The 19,520-nt window shown below is 34.0% G+C and overlaps 1 protein-coding gene across 1 annotated transcript in view; it reads left to right on the forward strand.

The window, feature by feature from the left end:
• LOC144974132 (neprilysin-2-like) overlaps window positions 1-19,520 on the forward strand; it is a 215,422-nt gene that overhangs the window by 109,320 nt on the left and 86,582 nt on the right. The gene's annotated exons all lie outside the window — the stretch shown is intronic.

Here is a 19,520-nt window from a genome sequence, read left to right on the forward strand (position 1 = left end):
GAGCTGTCCCGACATAATACCACCGTTTTGAGACGATGGATCACATATAGATAATCAATGGTAAACTATTAAAGAAATAGCCTGAGAAATGTTCTCGTCAGATCCACGTAACGAAGACATTATCACTCTCAAGAGGTCCACATGAATTAGAAGAATCTCCTATTTTCCCTAATCCCCCATTCTCCTTTATATTTATTGACAAACCGTTTTTTTTTTCTGATCTGGTTTATTGGTAAAATGACGACAATAATGTAAAGCCCAGCAGCCAGGATTCGATTTTCCTTCAATACTAAAGTGGCGTGGGTTGCCAAACAAAATGTCACGAAGTGGAAAATGTTGGAAAGAATAGATAAGCAAGACGCTCGGACCAATTAACATTGATTTCAAAAAGTGTTTCCACAAATAGATTGAAGCTAGATAAATTAAGCATTCCTGTTGAAGAATAAGGACGTTGAAATAATTCCCTTATATTGTATGACTAATGTAGAGTGCTGCACATTGGTAGGTCTAAACCTTTATTTTCCTATTACATAGGTGACAATAATATGACGGTTATGCCAACTACATGCTCAGAAAAGGACTTGGTAATCACTTTTGATAATAAATTGTGTTTTGCTGAGCACAATATATGTGAGTGTATAAAAGAGCGAACACGTTTGTGGGAAGCTTGAGCTATCTTGATTTAAAAACGTCTGTCCAAATTTATAGGTCTGTCATAAGACCTTGTCTAGAGCATAGGAATAGCATTTGGAGTCCCTTATTTAAGCGACAGTCTGTTATCATTGAGAACCTACAAAGACGCGCTACGAGACTTTTGCCTGACATTAATATTATTTAGTAAATTATCTAAATTTGCCTTCACTAAAATATCGAAGAATGAGAGGTGATCTTATTCAAAATAGAGACTCGAGAATGGTTCTTCCAATATAGAATAAAATGATTTTTTAAAGATTATTCGCAAGTTACAAACACCAGGAGAGATACGTTTAAGATATTTGTTAAAAGATGTAATTCGTTTATAAGGAAAACTAACCTAATTCAAAGAAATGTGACAATTTGGAATAATCTAAAGTTTGAGTCCAAAAATTATAATTCAGTTAATATTTTTAAGAACCCATTGATAAATAATTTACCAACATAATATTTGATTTTAATGAATAATGTAACATGACATTGGATATTATTGCATTTTGGATATCCATTATTTGAAACTCTCGCATGTACACGAATATTGACAATGACACTTATTTATGTATTAGATATTTAATAATCAAAATCATCAATTAACAGTGAATGCTGTTTATATAATTGTAAATGGTATCTATACATAACGTTACACAGAGAATTTAAATGTTTTTACTATTAGCTCTTAAACAGAAATTGACACGGTCTTATTTGTAGTAGTACAAATCTTGAATCATATACCATTTTCCTATTATTAATTCATAAAGCTTTGAATGCAGATAGTTTTGAATCAAATCTAACTCATTTTTTGACATTATTATTATCATAATGGTGATGATGATGATGATGATGATGATGATGATGATGATGATGATGTGATTATATTATTATGAATTATATTATTATTATTATTATTATTATTATTATTATTATTATTATTATTATTATTATTATTATTATTATTATTATTATTATTATTTATTATATTTTATTATTTATTATATATTATTATATATTATATTATTATCATTTAATATATTATTAATTATTATTATTTATTAATTTTATTATTATTATTATTATTATTATTATTATTATTATTATTATTATTATTATTATTATTATTATTATTACCACCACCATCATCATCATCATCATCATCATCATCATCATCAGCAGCATCATTATTATCATCATCATCATCATCATCATCATCATCATCAAACTATGTCCATCATTCACTATCCGTTATCAAACTTGTAATTAGATAAAGGTTTATCAAGATATGCTTGGAAAAAATACTATAGTGGCAGCATTGCGAAAATGACCTCCAAACACTTAATCTAACATCCGGAGACCCAGTTAGAACCTCCTGTGTCCATTTCACGTAAAATGGATACTCTTCTCTTTAGAATCTATAATAGGCCTTCGAAAAGATCCTTTTGGATGATAACACATACAAAGACGGGAAGTCATCGACCAAAAAGCGAAGCCAGATACCACACGGGTGGAATGGGCTAAGTTTTGAAACAAAAAGGTTCTGTTTCTATCAGTTTGGTTTACAATTTGACTATGATGATTTAAAGAATTAAATTTATACTTCGTGTGAGTTTTAAATACATTCGTCTTGTATTGACAATATTTCGATAATTGGCTTGTTTTTTGTTTGTTTTTAAATGGTTTTTTTTTTGGTCTTTTTAATAATTCCACTGGAAGTGAAAGGCATGGGAGAGAGAGAGAGAGAGAGAGAGAGAGAGAGAGAGAGAGAGAGAGAGAGAGAGAGAGAGAGAGTTCGGTGGGTGATGGAAAATTTGATGAAGAATGTCTTGATAGTGTTTTTTTTATGATTTGTTGGTCGAAAAAAAATGGATCCAAGGTTTTTTATTATCCTAGTTCCAAATATTCTTTTTTTTCTCTCGATACATAGCAATAACAAGACTTGTCCGGAATTCGTCGTGTTAACTTCGTTAAGACTTGACAACAAAGAAATTACATTAACCCTACTATTATTTTGGCCCAACCGTGATGTCGAAGTGCGTGGACGACCATGAAAAGTCCATTACGTCTACCTATCACTAGTAAACACATCATCAGCTAGCATCGTCCAACGATATAGACGGTGCTATTTATATTAACATTGTCAGGAAGTTCTCCTCCCTAAATGTAATCGTGCCCTCTTACATTCTGATGGTAGGTTGTAACTTCCCGCTGCTGGTTGGCAAGAGGTTAATCTAACAACCTTTTCTACTCTCCGCGCTTATTGAATCTTGTAGGAACCTAAGTGGGAAAGAAAATGGCTCCGATATTGGTATTAGAGGAAGTGACGTGGGTGGAAGTGGCTTCAAAATGGCCCGGTGCATAAAAGCACTCCAGGATATGGTGTCGCTACAACTACTACTACTGCGGTCGTCTGTCATCATCGTTTTAGGGGCTTATTAATACCCCCTTTTTCTTTTCAAAAGCATTATGTAATCTAGTTTTAAAAGAATAAGTGGGATTTTGTACTTTATATATTTATGTTCTCGTCTTCCCATCCTTTAGATTATTATGTCGATTTATAAACAATGGAACCAATTATGACCCACTGCCTCAGAATCGTATTGTACCGGTTGGTTCGGATGCAATATATTGAATTTATAGTACTACAAAATATGAGACTTGGGTTAATTATTAATGTTCTATTGAAGAGAACGAATACCATGTTTTAAGGGGCAAATCTAAAACTTTACATGTCGGGTCATTTTGACTTTCATATCAATTTTAAGAGTCAGTATCACCCTGACATAAAACTGTTTTGAAAAGATGGGTAACAATTTTTTTTGATACCCGGTTTTGAGGCGATGCTACTTTTAGACTCGTCTGTCCAGTCATTAGAGAATGGATTATATCGAAGTAACAAATTAGGGAGCAGGTACTGGCGTAAGATAAAGATATGAAAAGCTGTGTATGAAACAGTACCTTCTGGAATGCTGTGTATGAAACAGAACCTTCTGGAATGCTGTGTATGAAACAGAGCCTTCTGGAATGCTGTGTATGAAACAGAGCCTTCTGGAATGCTGTGTATGAAACAGTGCCTTCTGGAATGCTGTGTTTGAAACAGTGACTTCTGGAATGCTGTGTATGAAACAGTGCCTTCTGGAATGCTGTGTATGAAACAGTGGCTTCTGGAATGCTGTGTATGAAACAGTGCCTTCTGGAATGCTGTGTATGAAACAGAGCCTTCTGGAATGCTGTGTATGAAACAGTGCCTTCTGGAATGCTGTGTATGAAACAGTGACTTCTGGAATGCTGTGTATGAAACAGTGACTTCTGGAATGCTGTGTATGAAACAGTGGCTTCTGGAATGTTGTGTATGAAACAGTGGCTTCTGGAATGCTGTGTATGAAACAGTATTAGTCTGGCACTGTTTCAACACACACACTATTTCAGATCTTAGTGAAATGATTGTTTGGAATGTCAGATTATATGAGATGTACTTTGATATCGACGAGTATCTTATCATAAGAGTAAGAATAAATCGTTTTTCTATCTGTTTAGCGCTACAGAACCTTGGATTAAATCCGTCTCGTTGTGCCTTAATGCTCTAAAATGCCCTTTTTATGACTATATATATTGATTTTTCTGTCGCTAGGGTCGTTTTAGTATCCCAGTATCTGATAGTAGTAATTCAATAAAATGCTCACAAGCTCAGCTTTCGGAACAACCAAAAAATGTAACAACGGAAAAATTAAGTTGTATCATAAACCATTTATAAGCAATCATGCTGAGCCAGATAGTCCATGAAGTCGGAGTTTATCCCGATTTTTAAAGCATTTATTGAACGATAACAGTTGCTTGCTACCCTTTATATAGGACGGTAGTCCATTGCAAAGTTTGTTTGCCATATCTAACAGTCCCAGCTACTCAATCATTACTTGATGGACAAGGGGTCCCAAAAATATATCGACGCACCTGGAATTAATACCGGTCCCATTTTGTGTGAAGGAAGCGCTCTACCAACTAAACCATTGAGAGCCCAACACGTTCATCGACGTTTTATAGTCTCTATTTCGAAGTGGCTATTTTCAATTTTTGTTCCTTATATTTAACAGCTCACGGCTTTGAAAAGTTTGGTATTTACTTAAACATCTTTTTTAAAACAGAGGAGTCGATAAAACCATACCCAATCTGAACTCATTGACAGAATAATTACCGCATGTTGTATTATAGATGAAGAGTTTGTTAATGTGCTGGTATTTCCATATCATACGTTGTTTTTGTTTGTTGGAAATCATATTATCGAAAAAAGAAAACTATATAATAGTTCATCATTTCCACATTACAATGGTTTGAACATTAACCCTGTATAACTGGCGTTCGATTTTATTCGAACATGGCTTCATTGTTTTCATTACATTCAACTAGAAAGTAAATACATATTTAACATTTTAGCCAGAAAACTTGTCCATTAAATATCAATCGAGTAAAGTGGCCCTCATCTTGTCAAAAACTCTCAAACATGGGACTTTAACAATTGTTTTAATAAATTCCCACGTTTGAGAGGGTTTTTTTTGGACCAAATGGTGGTCATTTTAATCCATTGCTATTGTTATTTCAGAATATGGCCGTGCTATCTTTATAAAAAGGACAAGGTGAGCAGTCATAATGAAATATTATATAACGGGAGATATTATGGTCTAAAACGAGTAGTCTCGCTGGTAAAAGGTTAATATGATTATGGGAAGGTCACTAGATACGCTTCACAAATAGAATAGATGAGAATAGGATGTAACCTTCAATTTTCTATCCATTGATTTTTGTTTGTTTATTTGTTTGTTTCACTTAGAACATACATTCAGAGTTCAGTGCTCTCCACAAAACAAAACCAAAACGAAAACAAACAACATAGAAAAAAAACATTGCTATAAGTATCCGTATTATTAATGTTATGAAATTATCATTATCATTATATTTAATATTATGATCAGTACATCATCATCAATCATCATCACCATCACCATCATCATCATCATCATCATCATCATCATCATCATCATCATCATCATCAACATCCTCATCATCATCATCATCATCATCATCATCATCATCATCATCATCACCATCATCATAATGATCACCACCATCACCATCACCACCATCATCATCATCATTATTATTATTATTATTATTATTATTATTATTATTATTATTATTATTATTATTATTATCATTATCATCATCATCTAATCACATCATCATCATCATCATCATCATCATCATCATCATCAACATCATCATCATCATCATTACCATTGTTTTTATTGTTTTCATTCATATTATTATAGTAGATGCTTAAATTGAATTTAAAGTGAGAGGTAAGAAGTTTCGGGTAAGTTTATGATTTATTGAAAGCAATGGATATTATTTCTGAAGGCCAGAAAACTCGCGTTTCAAATAATTGATCGATTGATGCATATCTTATGTACTTGATCTTCTCGTATCAAAGTGATCTTATTTTCTAGTCTAAATAAATATATGCTAATATATGCTATAAATATATGAAGATCATCCATCATCGCTCTTTTAATACCCATAATTATATGGATCTGCCGATACATCCTGCTACTAAAATAGTTATGTCACTCTATGATTCAAGATGTACCCTATTCATTATTAGGCTTCTGAAGGAATGGTTTCATACTCACTTCCAAGGAGTTTTGATCCAAAAGAGTAGAAAGTGTGACGTCAAGACTTTATGACCTAAAATCATCATTTCTTTTCAAATTATATCAACCATTAAAGTATTTTATTTATGACTGTTCACTTAGATTAAGACATCAAAATGTATATTTTGAAATATGTTTATCTATTGATTGTTGATTTTACCCTACCAATACATTAGGCACATAGGGCACTGCCGGATTATTTGTCATGCCCAGTCATTTTTGGACAAAAGAAATAATTTATACATGCCAATTTTGGTACTACAAATGAAAATGATAAAAAAGAAGGAGATGTAACTTTTATTTATTTATTTATTTATTTATTTATTTATTTATTTATTTATTTATTTATTTATTTATTTATTTTTTTATTTATCTATTTATTGGGGGAGGGGAGGTTGTTGTACAAAACATGTCACTTTTTAGATAAATGGATAACTCATCGATTCTTTTTCAAAATAAGATTTAATATTCACCCTTCTATACATTATAAAAGTAAGAGTACACGAATCTTATATTTTGGAGGGCAATGGCAATAACCTAGTCTAATACATGGGTGGGGAACTTTGATAATAGTAATTTAGGACAAACGTAAAACCGTTCACCCTAATGAAGTAGGTGACATTTAAATCTTTCAGTTGAAAATGTAAAAACAAATTTTCATTGTTTTGTACAACATTATTTAAGAATTATCTTTCATTGTTAGGCATCGTTGTTGTGTGATTGGATTGTTTTGAATTTTACTTTTTTTTTCCTTTCCTTTTTTATGAAACAGAAAAAGAGAGCAAAATAAACACGTTAAAATTTCTTCAAGATTAGGCTCGCCTCTTCCCTCCTTGTAGTACAAATTGGCATGTATAAATTATTTCTTTTGTCCAATAATGACTGGGCATGACAAATACTTAGGCAGTGCCCTATGTGCCTAATGTATTTGTAGGGCAAAATCAACAATCAATAGATAACCGTATTTCAAATTATACATTTTGATGTCTTAATCTGACGATAGATTCGCCGCAATCCCATGAAAGTTTTCAAAACAAATTGAACCGCGAGTAAGTATCTAGTGCTTGATAGCATAAACGCCAGCTTTGTCTCTATACTACCATGACATCACGAACAGCCTCAGAGTGCCAGGCACACCATCATAATCCCAGCTCACGTCACCGATCTTTGACATGTCAAGTATTCTTACTTAGCCTATTATTTGACTAAGAAGACCAGAGGCTCCATTGTAAGCCTGGATTTACGTTTCCTGTCGTAAGGAGGGATGAGGTGAACCCTAAGATGTAGCTCCCAGATATTTCTTTAGGAAGATTCTCGTTACCTTTACCTCGCCCATCTCAATCTCTCTCCCCCCCCCCCTCTCTCTCTCTCTCTCTCTCTCTCTCTCTCTCTCTCTCTCTCTCTCTCTCCCACTCCCCCTTTCACCCCCTCCTCTTTCTCTCTCCTCTACCTCTGCATCAAATCTCCCCTATCTGCATATCAATCAATCTATCTACCTATTTATCTATTTCTATCTATCTATCTATCTGTCTATCAGTCTGTCTCTCTCTCTCTCTCTCTCTCTCTCTCTATATATATATATATATATATATATATATATATATATATATATATATATATATCCCTTTCCTGTCCTCTTCAATACATCTCTCTGTCTCTCTCCCTCCCACCACGCTCTCTCTCTCTCTCTCTCTCTCTCTCTCTCTCTCTCTCTCTCTCTCTCTCTCTCTCTCTCTCTCTCTCTCTCTCTCTCTAACAATATAACAAAAGGGATCAGATTTGATCCCCGGGTGGAGTGGAATCTCTCCAGCAATTATTTAGTTTGTGGATCTATTAGCTCTGAATAATATCATATCCAAGAGCCAACGTTTGCGGTATAATGCTAAAAAAAACGGATTAATTCCCGATTTTAAGGGCTCTGAAGGGCAGCTATGGTGAGATTGAGCTAGTGACAAAATAATAGAATAATAAAAGAGACAAATGTTAATTCAAAATAAACAAAGCAAAGCTAAACTAAATTATGGATGCCGGTCTGAGCAGGTTCCAGTTCCAACCATACCTTAGTCAATTAAATCAGCAATGTTGTATCGCGGCATTGCATTCTACAAATTAATACATATTATTGATCTTATAGATATGAATTGAGAGAGAGACTAGATAACCATGACTACGGAATAACATCAACACTCCGAGACGGGCCGTGGTATTGACCCTATCAATTAACCTGCTCCAGAGATCAACTTTGACACAGTTCCCCAATATCATCGGCTTCTTTATATTATTAGGTTGCCAAATTGAAATAGAAAAAAGTGACGCTAGGGTCATTTTGAAATGGATATAACATGTAATTCTCGACATCAATTTATACGTTCAACAACATTTATTATTTATGGAGTGGCTGCTCATTGAATATATTTCAGCTATGCATCACTATCTATATAATTTTAACATTGCTATTATTAAGGGGTTGATAACTGCCCTGCGGTCTAAATGTTTTTTTTTTCGAACAAAGTCAAGCGATGATAACCGTCTACACTAATGTTTCGTTGGGTGACAATATTTTAAGTCCGAACCGGACTCTGCACCCCTCGCTTCAAATGTGGAGACTCTCTCTCTCTCTCTCTCTCTCTCTCTCTCTCTCTCTCTCTCTCTCTCTCTCTCTCTCTCTCTCATTCTCTCTCTTTCTTTCTCTCTCTTTATGTATATATATATATATATATATATATATATATATATATATATATATATATATTATATATATATATATATATATATATATATATATTCCCGTAAAAACAATACATAGCTATCTAATTACATCTGACTACGTATGCCTCTAATACCGAAAATCACGGCCAGAGGTAATCCTAAAATGTAGAGATACAGAACGAAATTGCTTTTGTACTTCCGTCAGAAAATAAAAACAGGTTACGTTCCAAATATTAACTGATATTTGTTAAATCTGTAAAATGTACATTGAAAATGCTTTGGGCATGTGGAGAGGTCAGCTGGAAGCAAATAGGTAATATATAAAAATAAAAACATTGTACTAAAAGTGTCTTATATTTATACTGTCAATTTTACCCCAAACACTATCATACACTACAGCTTTGATTTTTATCTTCAATGCCTGCAACTTAACTACAAACATTTCTACTACTCAACAATACCCGGCAGCCAAACCAAACCAAAGTTACTGTAAAAACATGACGGAGTTGGCAGCCTAATGGCATCATTTTTCGTCCCTTGACATGATTTTACAAGCACTTCTGAGAGATTTTTAGATAGCCTCAGGGAATGCTGATTTACAAGAAATCAAATATATCATTGGGTTTTAAAAATACATTTACTAGTTTAAGGCATTTGGGTAGCTACTCTGCATAGCAATATCATCCTTGAAAAAATCGGCTATGTGGTCTAGTGGTATGACACTCGCTTACGGATCGGAAGGTCCTGGGTTCGAGCCTCGCGCTCGGCGCATAGTTGAGTCCTTGGAAAAGGCTCTCTACTCACATTCTCTCACCGTACTCAGGTGTAAAATGAGTACCTGGCCGTTAACAGCGGTGTCTTTGTCCGAAAAATTGTAATATCGCCTAACAGGCGGCATGTCCCGTCCTACATGTTAAATGTTACTGTTGACCAGGGACCCCCTGTAAAGCGCTTTGAGCACATTTAGTGGCTATTGTACTATATAAAACTCATTTTTTAAAAATCAAGTCACAACACATAGTTAAGAGTTAAGTTTAAGGTTCGGACAAATGGGCCTCGATACTCAGAGATAACGTACTTTTTCAGAATCAAAGACAGGCTGCAGTCGTTATTATTTTTTTCTAATCCCTTTGTAATACGGAAATGTTGCTGCTGCTACTGCTTCCTGTGATGATGATGATAATGATGATGATGATGATGATGATGATGATGAGGATGATGATGATGATGATGATGATCATGGTGGTGGTGGTGGTGATGATGGTGGTGATGGTGATGATGATGATGATGATGATGGTGATGATGATGATGATGATGATGATGATGATGATGATGATGATGATGATGATGATGATGGTGATGATGATGATGATGATGATGATGATGATAATGGTGATGATGAAGATGATGATGACGATGATGATGATGGTGGTGGTGGTGGTGGTGGTGATGATGATGATGATGATGATGATGATGATGATGATGATGATGATGATGATGATCCAATTTATGAACCACTCATAGAAACGAATATGTTTGTTTGCTTATAAAAACTAAGTATCGTTTCCCAGACATACATTGCTTTCATTCATAAATATATGTGAGTAATATCACATCATAGCAACATGCTGCAACAATAATATATATATATATATATATATATATATATATATATATATATATATATATATATATATATATATATATATATATGATCTAATACAAGCTATAATATTTCCATTTCACACACATGTTAAAAATATTTATATATAAATATCATAAAATGAATGAATCTGGGTTGTGAAATTTTATAAAGTTAAACAGTATGTTATCAATAAAACTTGCGGATTAAAAACTTGCACATAATGAGATAGATTTAAACCATATTATTCCACCCCTTCCCTAAATAGTAACGCGTAATGATATCATGTTTATAATAATAATGTGTGCCGTCAGATTATCAAACGTTATATTATACTAAAACTAGAATTTTGATAAAAGAAGTATCATTTACATAATTTTGAAAATGTCTTTTAATCTGAGATGACGAAATCGGAATCGATTGAGGGGTAGAATGAAAGATTTCTTACACTCTTGCGTTTTTGGAATTTGAACTTTGTTTCCAACGCGCACTCGCATCTCGTGGATTTGGTTGGGAATACGTCCGGAATTCCAAAAAGCATGAGTGTAAGAATCGTATATTGTATAACGACGACGACGACGTTGATGATGATGATAATGATGATGATGAGGATCATGATCATGATGATGGTGATGATCATAATGATGATGATGATGATGATGGTGGTGGTGGTTGCGTAAACATAAATATGACGTTAAATACAGATGACTAGTTTACATATCACTATTGAAAGAATCAAATATTATAGTAGATATAGATGCAACTACAAACTTTGACATTTTCAACTAGATACATGCTTTTTGGATTAAAGGATGCTATTATTAATGTGTGGACATCCTGCTAATTTTTCAGGTTTGATAATCTGACTCAGTTAAGTGCTTATTTTAACACTTCCATACTAGGTAATATTTTGCATTGATTTCAGAGAACTTCAACTATGACAATGCGACACTAACAATTCAGGTTGTCATTATCACACATGCACATAAACAAAACAAAACCCAAAAGCTTTCTACGTGACTGTCATTATATCGGGGGTTTCCAATAGCTCAATTGGTAACTTCACAAACAAAGAAACCGATCTGGGTCACAGATGAAGTGGACATTTTTTCGGACCCCTGCCATCCTTGTTCACTAACCGATTATCTTGTCAGAACTGGTAGTAGGTACTTGCAATAATCTACCATCCTTTTCAAATAGTAACAAGGAATTGGTAACATCCATTCAACCCTCTAGAATTCGGAATATGAATGCGCTACGGCTCCATGAGCCTTATGACTATGAAGGACGATTACATTATTATATTAAATGTTTCTTTTTTCTGATGCATATACTTTTTATTCCTAAAAGTGAAATCTGTTAATCACGGGAGCATATTGCTCCACTATCTGTTGTTAGAAATTGATATAAATGCTCCAATAAAAAACAACACTATCGCCTGTTTTACACCTATTATGCTTACTATATCATTCACACTGAATTCAGTTAGGTGGTGAAAGATATATATTTGTCTAACGGGAGTTAATATTTTTATATTTTGTTAGAATATTGTTTCCTACCTGAGTTTGCCTTCCAATGATTAGTGTTGAAACTCACAGTAAAATCACATTAAACCGGTATGCCATGGGATTAGGACATAGCATCTAGTGGGGAATGAGATTAGCGGAAGAGTAGCGTCCTTTGATTGGACGTCACCCATAGTCTGTGACGTCACCGGCGGAAAAGTTATTAGAGAGAGAACGTTATGTTGGTTGTGCGCATGCGTCTCTCGTCCTCGCGGAAGCTATGGGTGACATCCAATCAGGGGACGCTACTCTTTCGCTCATCTCATTCCCTATACCGTAGCTTTCGTTAACTAATAGCATGCCACTTAGATTAATTTCTTGTTTTTAGTGATCCATGATACACCAATATCACTATTTTCTGTTTGTGGTAGTCGCCTTGTATCGTGACGTAATGATTTGATCAAGATCAGGCTATGAGTTTACGGAGGCAGCTATGGCCGTACCCTTATTAGACACTTTCTATTTTGTTTGATCAAAAAAAACATATTTCTATTATCAATTGATTAAAACGACCCGCTGATTGAAAAATTGTGTTAATCCGGCGACTTCTAAGAAGATTTGAGGTCTTCATTTTCATCAACTCAGGGAAAGAAGTGGGCGGTATAACGAGGTTTTGTTGTAGTCTTATCTTATGAAACATTGATAGATTTTCCCGATGTTTGAGAACGTGTGAAATAACGACGTAATGGGTAAGAACGCCACGACCTATGATGTGATAACATAATGATAATGTCTGCATTGAAAATAACCCATGCTGCGATATTGCCGTTTTCCTATAGTTGTAGACGTTTTGATCGAGAGTAATCACCCTTTGAAATAACAAAGCTGTCATTCGTCTCCATAAATTAGTGGCTATAAATAACAGCCAGAATGTTTTGTCAGAAACCTTCTTTATGCTGGTTACATCAGCGTGCTTGTTTGATTATTTATTTTTCAGTTTAACGCTCAATACAATAACAAATCGTGTAGCACGACTACAGTTTCTATATTTCTGGTCGTGTTTAGTTTTTCTGTTAACCAAACCTATACTCTCTTACTCTACATTAATTTGTCACACCTGTTTCATTTAAGATTTTTACCTCTACGTCTCCCTCCTTCCTTTCGCTCTCTTAATCTTTTTTCTCCCACCTCCTCCTCCTTCCCCTTCCAATCATACTCCTACTCCTGCTGCTGCTGCTTCTCCTCCTCCCCAACTTTTCCTCCTCGTCCTCCTCTTACTCCTCTTCTGTCCCTTCTCTCTTCTTTTTAAATCCCTTTTTAAATTGATATTAATATTATTGTTATCATCATCATCATCATCATTATTATTATTATTATTATTATTATTATTATTATTATTATATTATTATTATTATTATTATTATATTATTATTATCATTATTATTATTATTATTATTATTATATTATATTAGTAGTAGTAGTAGTAGTAGTAGTAGTAGTAGTAGTAGTAGTAGTAGTAGTAGTAGTAGTAGTAGTAGTAGTAGTAGTAGTTGTAGTAGCAGTAGTAGTAGTAGTAGTAGTAGTAGTAGTAGTAGTAGTAGTAGTAGTAGTAGTAGTAGTAGTAGTAGTAGTAGTATTAGTAGTAGTATCATCATCATTATTACCATTATTATTATCATTATAATTATTTTATTATTATTATTATTATTATTATTATTATTATTATTATTATTATTATTATTATTATTATTATTATTATTATTATTATTTTTATTATTATTATTATCATCATCATCATCATTATTATTTTCAACAGTTCTAGAACTAGTAGCAGTAGTAGTAGTAGTAGTAGTAGTAGTAGTAGTAGTAGTAGTAGTAGTAGTAGTTGTTGTTGTTGTAGTAGTAGTAGTAGTAAGTAGTAGTAGTAGTAGTAGTAGTAGTAATAGTAGTAGTAGTAGTAGTAGTAGTAGTAGTAGTAGTAGTAGTAGTAGTAGTAGCAGCAGAGTAGTAGTAGTAGTAGTAGTAGTAGTAGTAGATAGTAGTAGCAGCAGCTAGTAGTAGTAGTAGTTAGTAGTAGTAGTAGTAGTAGTAGTAGTAGTAGCAGCAGCAGTAGTAGTAGTAGTAGTATAGTAGTAGTAGTAGTAGTAGTAGTAGTAGTAGAGTAGTAGTAGTAGTAGTAGTAGGTAGTAGTAGTAGTAGAGCAGAGTAGTCAGCAGTAGTAGTAGTAGTGGTAGTAGTAGTAGTAGTAGTAGTAGTAGTAAGTAGTAGTAGTAGCAGCAGAGCAGTAGTAGTAGTAGTAGTAGTAGTAGTAGTGGTAGTAGTAGTAGTAGTTGTAGCAGCAGCAGCAGCAGTAGTAGTAGTAGTAGTAGTAGTAGTAGTAGTAGTAGTAGTAGTAGTAGTAGTAGTAGTAGCAGCAGCAGCATTAATTGTAGAAAAAGTAGATGTAGTAGAAGACACAGAAACCTTTGGCGAAACGAGTCCATTTATACAGAATCAATATGACCTTACATTTGGCGCATCGCCCCAGGGTGGTATTTATTGTGTTTGGAGTAAACTAAATGCCGAAAAAAAAAAGATGTTTTATGGTTAAAATGAGCCGAAATTTGACATTTTAGTTGTTTATTCATTCTAGTTAATACAGGATACGCACTTTACCCATGTCCCATAGTTTGGACTATAGATAGAACGAAGTTGACGTCACTCAGTTCTTTGTTATTGGTTTTTGCCACCCATGTTTATGAGTAATAGGATTCAGAAGTCTGATGTCAGGTCTGCCCAGCAACGAGCAGCTTGGTTCTATACAAAAAAAAAATCGATACATTTATTCTTCATGCTGGCTAGAACTTTTTCAAATGTCATGTGATCAGAATGTATAAAAGTCAAATTGATCAGATTAATATTGTTTTTCTCCTTGGATACACTTTTATGCTCGTCGGAGAAGTATTTCATAAGATTGTTTAGAACCAGTTACTAAGTTACTATGCGTCATTACGAGGGAAGTGACGTCACGACTGTTGAATCCTATTCTCACTAAACTATACTATTAACAGACTAAACGTTCAAGATTAGGCTACACATAGTGTTTGTGTGTTTGTCCGTTATATTGCCGGATAGCAATTTTATGAGTTTCTATAGATAGTATGCGCTTGGTTAAGAAGCTCACAACATTGCCATTCGGAAGTAGAACGAATCAACACACAATCTTGAACGTTTATAGTCTGGTTAATACAGTTTAGTGAGAATTACTCATTAACGTGGATGGCAAAAAGTAATAGCAAAGGCCTGAGTGACATCAACGTCATACTATCTATAAACTCAATACTAATCATTTAAACCAATCCGACAGAAATGCCGATTTGAGGTGAAAGGTTACGAATATCACAACGAAAATAAAAATTGTTGGATTTTAAGATTGTAGCTCAAAAAACTTGATAGTTGAAGCACGTAACAGGCTAGTCCCTTGCCACCCATTTTCTGGGCAAGAGGGAAAACTATGTTAATGTGTCATCTTAAATTGGTCGTGGCAATAGGGGATCACATGTCTATGTCTATTTATCTTCCAAGTACCAAGTGTGACAGCTTTAACCACTACACTGCCTATCTCTGAATATACTCGTTTTTTAAAATATGGACAAAAAAACTTGTGTTTCAAATATCGATCGATTTGAATAATGCGAATTATGACAAACACATCAAACCTTGGACTTCGAGAAGTCCAAGGTTTGATTTGTTTGTCATAATTCGCATTATTCACGAAGTCCAAGGTTTGAGAGCTTTTGTCATTTGCCATTTAAATCGATCGATTTTTGAAGCCAGTTTTCTGGCCAGATTTTTAAATACGTGTTTTTCTAGAGTAGGTCAGTTAACTGGTTAAACGACCCATTTTGACGAATTTATGTATTCGAGAATGCCAGGACTAGATTCTCTATATTTTGCTATGGATTTACTCGAGCCTCGTTTATTGAATGTTTGATTACAAGTATTTCGCAACAGAAAAAATAACTCAATTTTGCCTCCTCCCATTTGTCGCACTAACTTAAATGGGATCTCATGAATCTTTAGTGCATCTATGTGATCTTGATGTATGACAATCGCTTTCAAACCAGAGCGGCTCATAGTTGAGTCCTTGGAAAAGGCTCTTTACTCATATTCTCTCATCGCATTTACTCGGTGGCGTAAAATGAGTACATGACCAATAACAGCATTTTCTCTGTCAAAAAGGAAATCAACTGAATATCGCCTAACTGGCGCCATTTGTCCCGTCCTACATATTTAGTGGTGTTGTTGGCTAGGGACCCATTGTAAAGTGCTTTCAGCATGTTTAATGGATTTTGTAGTATATAAATACTCTTTTTAAATTGTACATGAAATTAAAGAATGTATAGCAATGTGACTCATCTTTACAAAGCAGTACTAGGCCGGCGAGTGAAGTATAAAAATGTTTACAGGTTTTGAAGTCAATAAGTTTTAGTTTCGTATTTTCATAAATTCATAATATCTAATCATCGTATAAATCAAAGCAAACATCCATTCCGTTGCCTCTCCACGTTGCGACAAGGTCAAGTCCAAAATTATGTTGAAACTCTGGATGTTGCTTAGATCTTTTGAAACGGGCCAAAGTATAACTGAAGCATCGATATATAGCGCTTTGAATTATCCGTTCGGTTAGAATCTAAATCGGCGATTAAAGAGTCTCACAGCCTGCTCAGTCGTTTCAGTATAATGTTTGAGAACTTTCAAGTCCTCTGATAATGCGGTAAGTAGGTTACGATGCTAAAAATAACGTATAATAAATGAGCATCCGGAAATTACCGAAAATTAACGACCTAGGGGGAGATTTTAGTTCGGTGATTGCCAAGTCAGGCGTCCGGGGAGTAATGGTTTGATATTGCCCATAAACTGACCCCTGCTCTTCTCCTCATTTATTTGGTCAGGTTTTTTATCATTAGTTTTCCCCCTTACAACTCTCTTGGTTATTTCTTCTTTCACAAATTAAAGGAAGAGGGAAAAAATAAGATTCCGGACTGGTTTGGTTGGCGTTGTAAGGAGATTTTGAATAGCGTATTTTTTCTCGCATCAAGAGAATTTGTTAGTCAGTTCAGTGAAGTATGAAACTACCTGATGAAAAGAATGTGATGGATTACACAGATAATGATATAATAATACAAAGCTTGCGAATAAATGGTAAAAGAACGTGTTGAAGATAACTAAAAATACCCTAGACGGGACAAAATTGGATTTGTTTTCCTATTTTGACGCCGGCACCGAGCGGCCAATATTCATTTACTTTAAGTTTATGACGTGAGTGCCACTCACAAGATTTTGGTATAAAATCAAAACTATAGACTGTATGAAGTTGGCGTCACTCTGTTGTTTCTCAGTGATTTAGACCGCCAGCCAGGGTGCTTAACTTTCACATACTTCTGTCAAGCAGGCTATAAACGTTTAGCGTTACACATAGATTTGTAAAGATAAACATTGATCAGACAGAACTGGTGAGTATTTTAATTAAATGCACATCATCAGTTCTTGATATTGTTCTACGAAATCCAGTTACTTGCTTTAGAACATTGTAATAGCTCAAATATATGGCATCTCCAGCAGAAATGACGGTGGCTTGGTATTGGGCCTATTACTTTTTAAAAGCGAGATATTCTTTGTAAGGTGATGAGCTATATAGCACATACTCGTAATTCTATAGTTTACGAGGGATATTTGTACTGTATATGACATTCCTGATAATAGGACATTGATGTCGAAATGTTATGTGATATGGACACTTCCGCTTTTATACCTAGTGATTTACTGTTATGTAATAATTTTAATTGTCTTCGGTATAAATACAATGACACCCTTCCCCTTGTCCTAAGCAGAATTGTACTGAGGAATATTATTATGATTAACTTTTTCCACGTGCAAATTATAGCAAGCCTCAAATCTCCAATGACATATGGATGATGAACTGTCAAGATACCATTATAGTATTTAAATTAAAAGCAGATTATCATTTATTGTTAAGTTGCCACAAAGGATTTTGACAAGAATCATCAAACTTTGCGTTTAATAACGATACCCGATTGTCTATGTGATTGAGTAGTCTACCAAGATGGCGACTGTTTCCACGGCAACGGAATTCATTCTTTTAAACAACACATGTTTTCATTCTTCCAAAACATAAACCTTACATCGGTATACATGGCTTTAATATCATAAATGTCTATTTAGTTTCGACCTATCCCCCCACCCCTCCCCTCTTATCGTAGTAAACCAGTAAAGTATTTTGAATACTACGTTAGTGTTGTCTTAATATACTCATCCGCTTAATAGTAATAAATTATATAAAAGCTATAACATAATATTGATTGTTCAGCCTTCCCTTTTACGTGAAGCCCGGTGAAAAAACTTATTGTTCATTTTAATTCACTTATTGAAGCGAAGACTATTTCCGGTCTATATTAAATTTAATCTGCTTAACAAAGCTCTGAAAGTTTTATAACTAGGATGAAATTAAATGGATAGAGTGAAAGTTGTACAAGTCATTGCTGAAGTCAACAAAGAAATATTTTAGATATGGTCATCAAAGTTGATGGTCCAACCATAGAAACAAGGATCATCAGATTATGGCTGTCTTGTGGTGAAAATAGAATCTCTCTTTTTTTCTAGCCCAAAAATCTCAAAAGATGTATAGCTATCATAGTCAATTTAAAAAAAAAAGGTTATCAATTTTTTAAAATAATAGGATATCGATTTTGGCACTGGTGTCCTACCGTGTCAAAACGGTATTATCTTATTTATTTTTATTAATTATTTAATTAATATTATTATTTTATTTATTAATCAACGTATACCTAAATGCAGGTCTGACATCCGTACGCAATTATGGGCAAAGTTTAACATTGTTGTAATGGACAATATTTTGTGTATATTTTTTCGAGATTTTGATGACAACAATGAGCCCATAATATATTGGGTTATCAGACCTGCAAATAAGTACACGTCCGTCGGGATGAATTGGACATGTAATGGTGAATTTTGGATTAAAAGTAAAAGAAATAGGTCCCAGGTTTGAGATTTTAAAACCAAGATGATGGTCATTTAAATCAATCGATATTTGAAGAACAACTATTTTGGCCAAATTTTTAATTACGTGTCTTTCCATAGTACGAAATTTAACTGCTTAGACTATATTTTCTTCTTCTAGTTCATTCCGACATTATACCAGTTAGACTCGGTGGGTCACATTTACGTCTATTAGGGTTTTTGTTAGATCATGGC

Source organism: Berghia stephanieae, chromosome 5 (genome assembly GCF_034508935.2).
Source record: "Berghia stephanieae isolate SIO BIC M18660-M18661 chromosome 5, UCSD_Bste_1.3, whole genome shotgun sequence".
NCBI lineage: Eukaryota > Metazoa > Mollusca > Gastropoda > Nudibranchia > Aeolidiidae > Berghia > Berghia stephanieae.